This window comes from Aythya ferina (genome assembly GCF_964211825.1).
Source record: "Aythya ferina genome assembly, chromosome: 1".
NCBI lineage: Eukaryota > Metazoa > Chordata > Aves > Anseriformes > Anatidae > Aythya > Aythya ferina.
This window is the reverse complement of record NC_140296.1, coordinates 83,652,253-83,663,757: the sequence shown is the minus strand read 5'-3', so window position 1 is coordinate 83,663,757 and position 11,505 is coordinate 83,652,253. Positions and strand designations below refer to the sequence as shown.

Sequence of the window (11,505 nt, the reverse complement as noted above, 5' to 3'; positions counted from 1 at the left end):
GGTGAAGTGTTTTAGATGTGCTGCAGGGATGGTCACCAAGGTATTAGATTATGACTGTAGAAACATTATGCGATGTACACTGTTTCTAAGGTACTTACCTGTCCTTCTTCATCCAGACTAGATCTTCCTTCCAAATCACATCTTATTTATCCATGAGTGTCATAGCTGGCAATTCTGGTTTAAGGCTTAACTTCACAGAAAAAAAAATAAGTAAATATCAAACTCTTTTCATCCAGAAAATCATTTCATATCATCCTTATAAATAGCTTTATTTGTGAAAATAAATGAAGAATTTCAATTGTTATGATTATTGCCAGCATCACCAGCAGGTGGAGGGAGCTGATCACCTCTACTCAGCACTGGAGAGATCACACCTGGAGTGCTGTGTCCAATGCTGGGCTCCCCAGTACAGGAGAGACCTGGACATACTGGAGAGAGCACAATGAAGGGCCATAAAGATGCTCAAGGGACTGGAGCACCTCTCCTGTGAGGAAAGGAGGAGAGGCCTGGGACTGTTCATCCTGAAGAAGAGGAGGCTCAGGGGGATCTTGTCAGTATCTGTAAATGCCTGAAGGGAGAGTGCAAAGAGGACAGAGCCAGGCTCTTTTCAGCGGTGCCCAGTGCCAGGACCAGAGGCACTGGGCACAAACTGGAGCCCAGGAGGCTCCCTCTGAGCACCAGGCAGCACTGCTGTGCTGTGCAGGTGAGGAGCCCTGGCACAGGCTGCCCAGAGAGGATGTGGGGTCTCCTCCTTGGAGATCTCCAAAAGCCACCTGGAGATGGCCCTGGGCAGCCTGCTCTGGTTGTCCCTGCTTGGGCAGAGCTTGGAGCTGTGACCTCCAGAGGTCCCTGCCAGCCTCAGCCATGCTGTGATTATAGAATGGGAATTATGAAGTATATTTTCTTACTTATTGTTACTCATCATTAGCATTCAGAGAAAAGTTTGAAATGTTTCCATACTTATTTGTTGTCTCAACTCTTTCTCCCACCAAAGAATATGTTTAAAGTACATAAATTTCTTTCAACATCTTGATTTTTGACAAACACATTGAAATGTTTTGACAAAAATTCTCCCAAGCATATATACTGATACACAGAGGCTTTTTTAAATATATATATATACACACACACACATTCTATTTCATCTTTAGGATTTGATGTAGGTTCATGGAGAGACAAAGACAAATGTGAAGCGCTTCGGTATAGGCATGGATGATTGCAGGATGTGGGAGGAGCGCATGAAAAATGGTCAGCTCAGTACAGCACACTGTTCTGCCTTGCCACATGGAGCAGATCGAAAGGAACTCCAAAGAACAACATTCATGATCCAGAAAATGGCTTAAGACATGTCTTGGCAAACAAGTTCAGGGAAGGGAAGAAGCCAAGGCAGCTCTGAGGAAGAATCTGCAGCCTGGCCCCGGCTGAAGTTGCCTGGTTGGCTTGCTAGTGCTCAGAACCAAAGGGCACTCCTTGGCTAACAGCCCTAGATAAGCCAGTGCTGAGCTGTCATGGAGTGCTGCTCACAAAAGGCTGGACTTTGCAATTCCATCCAATTTCGATCCTCGGTCTGAGAATACAGCCGGCACCTGCAGCCGTATCAGGCTCACGCCATGCCACAAACATGCAGCAAGCAGTGGGAGGCTTTCCCCCCTCCTCTCTTTCCCCAAGGCTGCCTCTGTGCCCTGCAGTGGGCACGAGCCCAAATTCAGGGAGTGCTGGTGTAGGGAGCTCAACCCGCAGAAGCAGAGAACTGTTCCCACATCCCCGCTCCTTGCCAGACCAGGGAAGAGAGGAGGTTACGGGTCCTCTCCAGGGCTGTGAGAAACCCAGGGTGAGAGGAGAGCTGCTCCTTCCAGCGTGGGGTTTGCTCAGCTGTAGTGCAGCCCCTCTTCTTTAAGCACAGCCTGACTCTAAGTGTGGTGGCAGCTTTCTGATTCTCTTATTCAGACGTCAGGCGGGAGCTCATTTAAATCGAGCCATATGTAAAGCAGATGTAGGAATGTGGCACCAGTTCCTGCCTTCAGACAAAGGTCAAAGCGAATTGAACTGGAAAATGGCATGTTCTTTCCCACCAGTTACCTCTTAAATTGCCTTCTCTTGAGAAGATTATAGATGTCTGATAATAAATCCTTTGGGGAGATGCTACATCTCATTACAAAGAAGCAACAACAGCAGTCCTGTACCAATCAAGATTTTCACTGAACTGATTAGAGAACTTTTATCGCCCAGTAGGGCAATCAAGACAAGTACACATCTCATCCATTCAAAAAAACATACAAAAACAAACAACGTTTGTAATCTTATAACTGTAAACACTTGTTTTATTGAGTGACTTACATTTCCTGTTAGGAGCAAAGCAGCTATTCCATCAAGAAGACAGTCATTTAGTCAGAAAGGCAAATATTGTCATTGACAGGAGGAAGAAGAGCTTTATAATCTTTAAAGCAGAATCATCTACCTGCACCTCCTGCCACCTTTCCAAACGGCAGCGCAGCAGAAGTGGATTTTAGCCACTGAAGTTGGAGCATCCCATTGCTATGGAGCTCAAAACAGTTTTACATCATTAAAAGCGAAGCCTACCATAATTACCAACAAGTCAGAGGACTACGACTGAAAAATCTCCGTGTTACAAGCAAAATCTTGTTCCCAACACAACGTGAATGGACTTGCAGACCAAAGCATCCCCAGCTGAGTCCTGCCAGGACTCAGCCCTGGAGCGGGGCCGCACTCTGTACGTCCCGAGTGGTGCTGGCAGCAGTAGCAGGAGTTGTGCCACCAGAGCAGGCTTACTGCAAGTTCTCCCCTCTGCTGAAGGAGGCACTTCAAAACAGCCACAATGGTTTTGTTTTGTTTTAATCATTAATCAAAGGCAAATAAAATGCAATGAAGGAAAGCAAACACACACACACCGTAGCACAAATGCAAGCAGGCGTTTCAAATGCAGGGCAGGTTTCCATGGCTAATTCCAGGAATGGAGGTGAGGGAGAGGGAGAGGAGGAACTCAGAAGGAGAAAGCTTGCTTTCATTATGGTTACATTCACAGCAGAGATTCCTGAGCTTTTACCTCACATGAGCAAACAAAGTCATAGTGTGTGCTGCGGGTGGCTTGGTATATTACAGTGTGTGACTAGGAGGCTCGACCTGTGTGTATTGAGGCACGCGGATAACTGCTTGTGCTGGAAACATTCCTGAATCTGTCTTCACAGGTCCTCTCCCTTCAGTAGGCACTAATTCTCCTGTGTCATTGCAATCTGGCTTACTCAGCAACGTGCTGCTGCCAGCTCCTTTTGTTCGTGAGGAATATATCCCCATCAAGCACAGCCTCTCTGGCGAGGCTGGCAGGGCCGTCCTTTGAGAGGCTTTGTCAAGAGGAAGGAGGGAGTCTAGGCTGGTCTCCCACCCAAATTCTTACTTTTTAAGTGTTTTTATAATTATCAGTCCTGAAAACTGAAACTGAGATCCAAAAGAAGTTAGGAAGGGGCAGAGAAAAGAGGCCATTTCACTGGTGGTTAGGTTTGCAGATTATTGCTATTAATTAAAATTACAGGACCAGTAGCCCAGTGGAACACAGGCTCAAAGGCTGTTACTGCACTACAAGTAACATGATTTAGGGACATGAAAAGAGAAAAATCACAGTGTGATTTAAATCCCAGTGTCTATTTTGAAAGCTGCCTTTACAAGAGGGAGAAGCCCCAAACTCCCCATTCACATGCTAATTCCCTTGTTTCAACAAACTGGTATTCTCCTTCACCTATTTACATTAGCATAAAATCAGGATCCTGAATCTGCATTTTCCATCGGTTTCAAAAGACAGCCAGCTTTCAACATTTCCAAAATGCATCTACTCAGGGATAGTTCAGACATGCAAAATGCCAATGTATTGTAAATGCAATAGTCATTTACCTCCTGCATCCAGAATGTAATTTCCATTTTTATTTTAACCACTAGCGATCCATTGTTCCAAATTTCTTTCTATAAATGTCCCCCACTGCTGCCCATAGCTTCTGCAGAAACAATTTTGAATATTTTGCAGGCAAAAATAGCAGAAGTGCTGAAAATCATACCGTTCCCTTCCAGACTAGATGATTGATGAAATGCACATTTCAAAGCCTGTGAAAATACAAGCCAGAAATAAGTAGCAAATGAGATTATCCTCGTATTGATTTCTCTGCAGTACATTCTGATTAACTGGCATATCAAAGCGGTAGTTTCCAGCTGCCCCACCAAGATCACATCCTTCATCCTTGGTATGTGTGGCTTCTGATAAGTAAGTGGTTCCTTTAGTTATCAGATACCTGGGGGCTTTTCTGCTCTGCTATCCAAAATCCTTGGTCTTTTTCCAATATGTCTGAACTTTAAAAAGGTAGATTCTAGTCTTCTGTTTGCTCTCTACAAAAGAATCCACCACAAAATTTCATGCTGAATTTTTTTACTGCCTGTTTCCAAACCATCATATCTTGCTGAAAACATTCTGGTGCACTTGGTCCTTCCTGAGCTGTTAAAGCAACCCCTGGGACAATCTAGCTAGGCCTCTGGGAAATTTCCAGCCAGCCATTGGAAGATTTTTTTTTTTTTCAGAAATTAAAATCAGCATGTTGATCTGAAAGGCCTTCTGCATTATAATCAATGGTTCAGGAGCTCTGCTGCTGGTGTTGTTATGAGATGTCTAGCCTGAACTTCTTCATGACAGTACCACAACACCTGAAGAGCTAGTAGTCTAACCTGCCCTAATCATAGCAAATGTTAATGATCAGTCTAGGTGTCATGACAGAGGGTAATATTATGTCTTTAGCTTTATTCTGTTGGGAATATGCATCTAACTTTCAAGCACCAAACTGCAGCCTGGGTGTTCAGCTGCCCGTGACCCAAGGTTTGCTTTCTCTGTGGACAGCTATTAAAAACTGGCTGAGCTTTGCTTACAGAGTTGTTGTCCAGCTGCAAGAAAGAGTGTAAATTAAAGCCATGTGAAATTAAGTATGCAGGGAGAAGAGAAACTGTAGATATAGCTAGCAAGTCAGGGATTCAAAAAGAAAAATACTGTGGGGGAAAAAAAAAATTAAAAAATGCAACACAAAGAAAATAGGCAGAGACTCAGCAGACAGCAATTCACTTAGGTGAGGGACCGTGACATAGTCCAAAGAGCCAGCTCAGCAAAAATGTATGAGGCGTCTTGCCAGGGTGGTGAGCATCATCAGTACTTAGCCAAGCAGCCTGTACTGTATGCACTAACCAACAAATAGTTGCCATGTTTTTAAAAGTTGAAACCTTTTGGCACAATACAAGATGCCCAAGCAGAAAAATATGACCCTCTGAGAAAAGGCTGTGGGTGTGAGTGCTAGTCCTGGCTCTCCTCCCCTTTTCCATCTGCCCCCGTTTCATTTCTTCTTGCCATGCAGTAAGACTTCAAGGTCTAAATACCATCCCCCAAAATGGGGATGCATAAAATGACTGCAGCACAAGGTAGTGCTGATGCTCTTTCATCTCAGAAGGGGTTGCTGTGAAGCGATGAAGCATTTTTTTCCACTAGTAAGTGGTATCTACAGGCTTTCTCTAGCCTTCTTTCAAGAAAGGAAGAACAAATTAGGACACTAAATAATTTCTGACAGTGCTTCTTTAACTAAGCATTTGGGAAGGACGAGGCTCTCACTAGAGGGCACATGAGGCTGGATTTTTATACATCCTATCCGAGACATAAACGGTAAGGTGAAAAACAGCAAGGCTGAAAAGAGTCACTGTGTACGACTGAATCCTCTTAGATTCAGGCACAGTGACAGGCACTTAGGGGAGCAAAGAGAAGGGAGGGAAGAAAAATACCACACAGTAGGCATGTTCTCACTAATTGATGGCAAAATTCTCAAAGAGCTTTCATCTGAAAGAAACAACATACAGTATAGTGATCAATGAGGAACAGATTTAAGGACTGCTACTGAAATAAAAGAAGTCTGGGAGAAATTTCACATTAAGCCCCGGTAACAGTGATTCCATGGACATTTGGCAAGCAGCGTGGCACAACAGGAGTAAATCTGTACAGTATAGATTTACTGTCCCGTAGATCTGTACAGATGCAGTATTTGAAGTCTTGATGCCTCCATCACTCACATATTGCCCTAGCTCTGGGCTGGTCCCGTGGGCTGAAAGCCTGCTAGCAGCCAAGGAGCACTGGGTGTGCTCCTGGAGCACGACTGCCCCTTGAGCTTCACCCTAAGGGCATCCTGCTCAGAGTTGAGGCCCACAGTGCGGTCTGAAGCATCATTAGAAACAAGATCAACAGATCTGCTTCACAAATGCTAATCCCATTTAAAACGGTAGTGTAGACACGTGGTCTGACCAGAAGTAGAAATGCATCACAGAGGAGTTGTTTGCTTTGTGATGAGCTGGTGTGGGCTTTTGCCTGAGGTAGAGGACCAAGCCAAGGTGGAGACCAAAGTTCGAGCACCAGTGCCTCTCCCTGGAAGACAGGGTTGAAGAAGCGTATGTATACATAGCTTCAGATCCCATAAGTGGTTTTATACTAGCCAGGCTGAAAGTCAGAGCCAAACTACAGCAGTAATCCACCGTCCTTGTGATTTTGGCGACACAGAGGCCTGCTGTACGATAGAGGAAGCTCGGTCCCCACCTGGCAGGGCTGACACGGTAGGACCTGAGCACAAACAACTGGCGCTGCCGCCCTTTGCGTGCTTTTATTCACATTTTCCCTCTGAGGTAACTGCAGAAGCGCCGGACGGCCACCAGATAAACAAGCGTTGATTATTGTGGCCCACGCTACCCCTGGCAGCAACGGGGACTCCTAGCAAATATTTGGGGGAGCCTACGCAAAGGGACGGCAGGGACTCCACAAACACCCTCTGGACTCCACAAACACCCTCCTCCTGCAGCACAGCACCCGGGGGCAGCCCCCAAAGGGCCCAAAGCCCCGGCCCGCGACCCCCGGCAAGGGTGGCGCTGAGCAGTCGACGCCTGCCATCTAGCGGCCCTCGGCCGCCCCGGGCCCCAGCAGAGACCCCCGGCCCCTGGGGGTTTCTGCTGAGTCCCCCGGCCCGGCTGGGGAAGGGGAGGCAAGAGGAGGGGGGCCTGGAGCAAGTATTTAGCCCCGTTTTGTTTTGGTGCGGTTGGGTTTGACTTCCTAGCCCGGCTGGTGAATGGTCTCAGATCCGGCGATTTGGGCCATGTGAAAAGGGCTGAAAATAGTTGCAGAAATAAACAAGTTAACTTATACCTTACTGATGTATGGAAACGCCAAAGGCTTGACCAAACAGCCTTCGCTCGCAGACATGCACAATGAGAACAGTGTGGGTGCTGCATATTGGGGAAAATGAGGCGTTTTGTGCGTTGAAAGAATCGTGCCGGGTGCTCTAAAATATTTCTCAGGGAAAGAAGTGTCCTGGTCTGAGAATCGCTTTCAAAGTTTAGAGTTTTGTGCCACATCTGGCATAGCGTGTCCTTTAGCTACCCTAGGAAACTGAAAGGGCATCAGTGCTCTGCTAAAAATAAATAAATCAAAATGAAGAAGAACAGCATGGAACACAAAGCCTGTAACACAGGAGAACTAGAAAGAGGGCAGGAAGCAGGGGGAACACCTGCACATGGTAGCAGGTTCAACTATTACCACAAATGGTTGGAAAAGAAAGAAAATCCCTCATGGGCTCAGGGTTGGGAAGGGCTGTCACGCACTGCTGGACGGTCAGCCTGCAGCTTTCCCTGAACACAGGAACTTGTTTGGCGTGGGGGGAAAGGTGGTCAAGCTCTACTAAGTGTCTCTCACTGCAGATTTTGCACCCAGCTTCAAGTGGCAGAAAAGCACAGACAGAAGAAAATAATAATAATAAAATAATGTAAGCAATGTAAGTGAAAATTCCCTCGCTTCTCCTTATGAGGAGGTTTCAATGGACACTGCATAGCAGCAAGGAGGGAAAGCATCAGTAGCTAATCTGGTCTCAGGCAGCTACGACTGTTTACAGAGAGGAATTTGCTTAGTGTCAGGGAAAGCTGTTGAGACTATCAGTGGAAGTCCAGTCTGAGGATGGGATAAGGTCAGTAATCTTAGCTAAATCCTATTAAACCAATAAAGGATTCAGACTGCTTCCTCAAACAGAGCCATTCTAAGGGTCATTTTAAGATTAGAAAATTAAGGAAGATAAATCCAAATTAAATCCTTTTAATCTCCCTCCATTTATCAGCATTATTTTTTTTTGAGAGAGAGCGATGGGCTAAGGGTGTTGACGGGGCTGTAGACATGATACTAGGGGTGGCTTCTGTTTAAAATTACAGAAGGAATTCAAAGTCCCGCTGAAATCATTACAAGAAAAAGAAGGGAGTTAATTCCTCGGCAGTGATTTGCTAAGGCAGTTTTACTCAAGAAGCCACAGTCGAGGGCAGCATAAGACAACCTGGGGTTGCTCCCTGGCCAAGGAGATGGGACGAGCTGCACTGTGTGCATGGGACCAAAGGAGCTGAGCAAAGCATCCAGGCCATAGGGATGTGGTGTGCTGGGCCAATGCTTAACAACAGGTTGGTTTGGGCCACAAATAGAGGATGGCTTGACAGCCCAGACAGCCGTTTGTAAATACTGCTGGTGAAAGTGTAGTCAGATAGCTTTTATGTTGGATTGTATATAAACAGCTCCCAAAAAAAAAAAAAATTATCCTTTGGCTCTCTCAGCCTTGTGTACACAGGTTTTTCTTCATACAGCGTTGATACTAGCTTTGCATGCTGCTCAGTTAAATCTGTGTAAATGGCTGAAAATAGAGAATTTGTAGGATGGAAGTTGGTGCATTCATGTGTGCACACATTGGAAGGATCACCAAATGCTGATCTTTTTTTTTTAATTTATTTTTACTTTGCTACCAAACAGTACTAAAAACCTGAAAATTGACATCCACAATTTGCTGGTAAGAGACCAATTAGCATTTGACTCCTTATGATTTTTGAGAGACAAATCCTAGCTTCCAGAAGCTGGTAGATTTTCTGATGCAGAGCTGTATGGACAGCAAATACTGCTCGTAACCTCACAGTCAGCCACCTGGGGGCTCAGAGCTGCTTTAGGTCCTCAGCAGACAGCAAAGAGCTCACCAGAGGATGTTGCCACGTAACTCTCACTGCAATGCTTGAGAACCCTTTCCCCCAGCCTGTTTTTGGGTCAGCCCACGAGAAGTTCAGTGCAAGCATGCAGCTACCCCGGTGCTAGACTCTGTGGAGGCCAGTGGAGCACCTCTCTTCAGGAGAGGCTGGCGAAAGCAGAAGCCCCAGACAGGTGAGAAGAGGAAGAGCCAGGCACAAAAACAGGATTTAAACAGCAGGTGTTGCCCTGTTGCATGTGTCTTGGAGGCATCCGGGCTATTTTAAAACTCAAGTCTAAAGGATGTTGAAGACCTCCAGGCCTCAAAGAAGAGAATTTCAAAGGGAGGAGGGAGCATCTTTCAAGATGAGGTTGCCTAGTAGCCAAAGGGTAAGAGAGGAAGAAAGAAACAAACAGAGGGAATTGGTTGAGCTTTACCTCCTTAACATTATCCGCAGGCAGGCAACGGGCAGCACTGGCTCTGACAGATGACCTAGTGGCTTTGTTCTTCCTTGCTCCAGCAGCGCAGGTTCCTCACCAGCTCCCAAGGCAGCTGGCACTGCAGAAAACGTTATCTCTTAGCTACCAGGTGTGTCATTTGTAACACAATAGCTGCTTAGGAAGAACCAGAGTGAAAAGACCTGCATTTTTTTCTTATAAAATACGAGTTACTTGACCAGAACTTGATCCTCTGTGGAAGTAAAAGATAGCACACACAGGGATAATACATAAATTCAGAAAAATAAAGATGCATCTCCAATTAAAACCATGAATTTTAACATATTAGCCCCTCAGGCTCACTTGCTCATGCTCTCTTTCACATTACACATGAGCAGCAGAGGGGGGGATGCTCCACACAGGAGAGAGAAGGCGAGATGCTCTGGGGATGTGACACACAAAACATTGCCTCTAACCAAAGCAACCAATTCGTATGTGAATGGTTTCTATCCAAGCACAGAAATAGCAGCTGATGTCATTAACAGAAGTAGGCAGGTGAATAGAAACAGAGCAACAGGGAAAAAAATGGAAATGGGAACTGCAGTCCACAATTGCAGAAGAGAGTAATTCATAGGCAAAGAGCTATAGAAAGTAAAATTGACTGAGAAAGGGAATCACGGTCAGCTTGCCTGGGAATGCAAATACGTACCGCCTGTGTGGAGCATTTCCAGTAGCACGAATGCCGCTTGGTAAACCTGCACGCAACACACAAATGCTGCTTCTGTGAAGGAAGAAACCCAAGTTCTGTTTACAGCCATCCAAAAATGCAGTAAGAAGAAAAAGCTCCCAACTATTAACATACTGGAAGCATTCAAAACAGGTTACCTAAGCCAGAGAAATTAATCCAGCAACAGGATTCCCATGTGCTGAGTCACATACACCTGAAACACAACTGGTATCTCGGTGAGAACTGTTGCCATAGATATCTGCGGACACAAAAGGAGACGGGGCAATGCAGAAAGAGCTGTTCCCAGGCCACATTTCCCTCCCTATGCTTTGCAGGGCAGCATTTCTGCTTTAAGGACGCTGGTTGACACCACAAAGCATTGGTAGATCAGATGCCACTTAAAACCACCCTACCCTGGTTTGCTTTTTTGTGAGAGATTTTGGGGGTTTAAAGGCAAGGCAAAGCACCTTATGCTAACAGTGAGCAAGCAGAGCTCATATACGTGATCTGGGTGACTGGGTGTAGCCAAAACTGGACTACTTGTAGACTAGGCATTAGCAGGGGTAGCGTGCCCATGCTCTGCAGCAAGCTGCCTGCTCGCAGGGCACAGGCTCTTCTTGTTTGCAGGTGGCAAGTCACACCCTTCTTGTCAACGGGCTGCAGCGTACTCACACCAGCAGGGCTGACACCACCCTCGGGTGGAGCTGACTTGGCCACAGGAGACCAAATCCTTCCTCTCCCTTGCAAGCTTGGTGGTGAGAGATGACTAACGCACCACGCTGTACTGCTGCAGAGCTCTGAGGTGTGAGGGTAACATCATCTGCCAGAAACGATCTCTTGTTACGCTAGCCAATATTATCTGATAATGCATCAAGCTGGTGATGATGTGATATATATATCAGCAGCTGAAACTTTAAGGTAGAAACTCAGCTGGTATTTTGCAACTGCGTTTATTTCTCCCACCTACAAATCTGCTCTCCCAATTAATGGTCCCACCTGAACGCCCTTTCTTTCTAACTGCTGCATTGCCTCCACATTCCAGGAATGCTTTTAAGGATCAGAACGTGGTTCTCCAGGGAACGTGCATTTAAACTTTGCAAAACTCAGACTAAAGTCACAGCCTGAAATGACAGTTTATGATCTCTTTTTAGAGATAATTGAAGCTAATTGTTCTGGAAAAGTCTGTGTTGACAGGAGAAGGAGAAATAAAAATAGCTCCCTTCAAAATAAAACAAACAAGAAAATACCCTGAGCCTTCAAAAACAAAATTTGATTTTTCAAAATT

The 11,505-nt window shown here is 45.7% G+C and overlaps 1 long non-coding RNA gene across 2 annotated transcripts; it reads right to left on the bottom strand.

Moving 5' to 3' along the window:
- Window positions 1–2,403: 2,403 nt before the first annotated feature.
- LOC311421230 lies at window positions 2,404–11,195 on the bottom strand. 2 transcript variants are annotated; one of them, XR_014684757.1, is made up of 5 exons: window positions 10,688–11,195; window positions 10,379–10,479; window positions 10,203–10,274; window positions 9,494–9,614; window positions 2,404–4,110 (listed from the first exon to the last, which is right to left on the bottom strand). It is a non-coding gene; the product is annotated as an uncharacterized lncRNA (long non-coding RNA). The 2 variants fall into 2 exon arrangements; XR_014684758.1 differs by lacking the exon at window positions 2,404–4,110 and adding an exon at window positions 8,267–8,735.
- Between the last annotated feature and the right edge of the window lie 310 nt (window positions 11,196–11,505).